The sequence below is a fragment of the Anarrhichthys ocellatus genome, unplaced genomic scaffold, assembly GCF_004355925.1.
Source record: "Anarrhichthys ocellatus isolate YVR2014 unplaced genomic scaffold, GSC_Weel_1.0 scaffold25, whole genome shotgun sequence".
NCBI lineage: Eukaryota > Metazoa > Chordata > Actinopteri > Perciformes > Anarhichadidae > Anarrhichthys > Anarrhichthys ocellatus.
This window is the reverse complement of record NW_022280055.1, coordinates 4,540,210-4,543,762: the sequence shown is the minus strand read 5'-3', so window position 1 is coordinate 4,543,762 and position 3,553 is coordinate 4,540,210.

The following is a 3,553-nucleotide window of genomic DNA, read 5'->3' as shown; positions in this document are numbered from 1 at the left end:
GTGTGTGTGTGTGTGTGTGTGTGTGTGTGTGTGTGTGTGTGTGTGTGCATGTGTGTGTGCGTGTGCGCGCAGGCCCTCAGGCAGCAGATGGAGGTCCTTCAGCAGCAGTTCAGGCAGAGAGAGAGTGACTGGTCTGAGAGAAAACTCTGAGCTGAGGGAGAAACCAACAGTTACACCACAGTGCAGCCCAGAGGCCGGCCGATGTACTGCACACACGCACACTGTACTGCACACACGCACCCTACACCAGGAGGCTCAGTCAGAGGTAAAATAGGAATAGGAATAGGAACTACGACCGCCTTTCTGATAGAAGTTCCCGTAGTGGCACCAGCGTAGTCATCTGAAGCATTTCTATTTTTATTTTGTCGTCTTCTCCTCAGCTCACAAATCACATGAATCACATCAACATGGAATCTCCCCCCTGTATCCTGTCAGTCATATTTGACCCTGAATTGTGGTGCCCTTCAGTATACACAGCGATAACCACAATAACTCTTCGTCACACAGTTTGTTTGACCAGACTGACATCATGGGGGTGACATGAGTTAGTGCAGGGTCTCCTCAAACGACATGAAAAACTAAAAAGAAAAGAAAAACAACATAACAAAACATAATAACTTACTCCTAATGGACTGGGGGCGGCTCAAGGCAATGATACCCATGAGAAAAAGATTTTAAAAACTAGATACAAGGAGACAAAAGGAAGTTGAAAAAATGTTAGACTTGGTTAGACTTCATCCACCCCTTACTATTAATTGATTAATTTACATATTTACCAATGTTTGAGCAAACTTCTCATGTACTGTTTGCGACATCTTCTATCGCACACGCACAGAGAGACTGAGGAGCAGAATCTGTTGTTGACCGCCGCAGAGAAATGCACTTTTTGGTGTGATCACCGGTTGTAGCAAGCTGTGAGGTCACCGAGGTCCGGACCTATAGTAGTGAGATTTATGCCTTATCAAAAGTGTTTTCTGTTAGTATCACTTTCATTGGGCATGGCGATTTTTTTCCTTGAAATATTAGGACTTTATTGCTCGTAATATTACAATGTTTTTCTCAAGATATTGAAACTATTTCCCAACTTCCCAGATTACACTGATATAAAAACGTTTTCACAGGCTGAAACACATGTGAGCTATTACATTTCAGAAGTTTATAAATTAATTAAAATAAAGTTAATTTATCATTGAGGTGAATAGTTGCCACATGAACATTTAAAGAGGTTAAAGACACAAAAGAGGAGGGAAGAGAAAAAAATGCCTACAGGCAAAAGAAAAGATGATCTACAGGAGAATAAATATAAAAAAAATACAGAATGTTTCAGAGCCTTACTGCATTATGTTACGTTATATTTTTATATTTTGAATTATCACCTGGCACCTGAATTTAGTGGTTTCCTTATCATAAATAAATACTTTTCCACCATTAAAGGCTGCAGAAAAATTCACTAGAATGCAGGAAATGTTGTGGGGGAGGATCCCTACACTCCCCGTTTCAATATGTGAAACCAAACCTACGCCCTTGCCTCTCATACACTCTACTCACAGCTACTTAGTTATTTTACTGCCGTGTAAATCTGGTTGGTATCAAATGATTCAAGCACATAATACTTAAGTGGTCTTGAAGCACACCCGGGCAATAATTTATGAGAAAGGTGGTGTCAAAGCACTGACTGACCTCATTACAGGCGTATGCATTGCAAGTCGATACGCTCCCCGTACCGGCCGTGTCACTGCCCAAACTTGATTTAACCTTAAAGGGCAACTTAAAGTTGCCAATTAAATAGGAGAAAAAAAATAGTATTGACATTTAAAATAAATCAAGGATTCAGGCTCTTTCAGTGGTAATTTGGATAATATTTGATTTAAATAATAATAATTAAAAAAAATTAATTTCCCGAAAGAATATGTAAATTTTCCCTCAAAATAATTCAGAGATGAGTATTTTGCACTGACAAAGATGTCGTTATCTCCCGAGATGGAGCAGCTTGTCTCCAACGGGTGCGGCCTGGTGACTCAGACTGACTGGACATGTAAAGTAACTTCTGCAGACCAGAAGACGAAAACAGTCACATTCTTCAATGGCGACGTCAAACACATTCTGGAAGATGGCAAAGTGGTGAGCTCTGTGGCTGCCTTTGTTACCTTTATGCATGTTTAAGAACTTTTTAAGTAAAGATTCTTTTTTTTAATGTTTTCATGGTTTGTTTTCATTTCTGTGCATTGACCTGATCACATAAATATGTTAATATTGATTTACTGATTTGGATCACTTAGATCATGCGTATATGTGTGTTACAGGTGTATTACTATGCTGCTTCACAGACAACACACACCTCCCACCCGAGTGGTCTGGAGGTCTTTAACTTCCCCAACAAGCAGATTGGTAAGAGAGCGCCTGGACGGACTAATCTACATCTGTCATTGTTTGAGTATTATGTTTCATGTCATATAGTCCTCATCTTTAAAGAGTCTATAATTGATATTTTTTAACAACAATGTATCAAATATAAAAGTGAGGCTTTACCAGGTCTTACAGTTTAGCTCTCCGGCTGATACTTTTTTATCTTTATAAACATGTATTTATTGATTTTTAGACTTGTTCAATTTGACAATTCACAACGATACATTGTAGCAAGACATGAAATAGTCGCACTAATGCACAATCACCCACAAAACACATACAAGGTTATAACATTACATAAATGACATACTGGACAATATATCATTGTATGGTAGACATAAGAGCTACATCTGCATTCCGAGAGGATATATCACCTTCAAGTTTCCAAAGCTTCCCCAAGCTCACAATTCTCCCAGAATGGAAGAAGAGGACTCCAAACCTCATCAGATTTGGCAGATTATGTTTTCATTGTGTATGTTAATTCCCCCCGGCTGCTACTTTACAGTTTTAGTGGAACATAATGGAGCACTTAGTAGCTCCGGAGGTAGAGGTCAAAAACATAGCTAAAAGAGAGAAAATACTGGACTCACATTCATCAGGTAGACACAAAGACGACTCAAAATGAATGATCGTGTTGCTAAAAAAGCAACTGTTCCCCATGTACAGTATATCAATCACCTTAACAGGTAATGATGTATCAAAGCTGTTTCTGCTGCCCCCCTGTGGCCAAAAATATCAGTTATTGCAGGTTTAAATCAACAGCTTTCCAAATATAGATGCAAAGCTGAAAATAGAAATAATATTTAATACCTAACGTCTATCATAGAACTGACCGAACCCGATTTATTATGATTTAATGACAAACTGACAACGTAACGTATCAGTTGGCCAACATCTCTAACAGACAATGGAAAACGTTTGCAGACTTTGCCCCTGTATGACCACAGCTCATAGTATAGCCTTTCATTCGTAATGTGTCTCCTTCTGTAACAGAGAAGCGACACCCTGGGGGGAAGAGAGAGATCCTATTTCCAGACCAGACCATCAAGTATCTGGAGCCTGACGGCAGCGAGAGGACGATCTTCCCTGACGGCACCATCGTTCACCTCTCACCGTGAGACTGAAGTCGCTGCTTTATTTCATTATA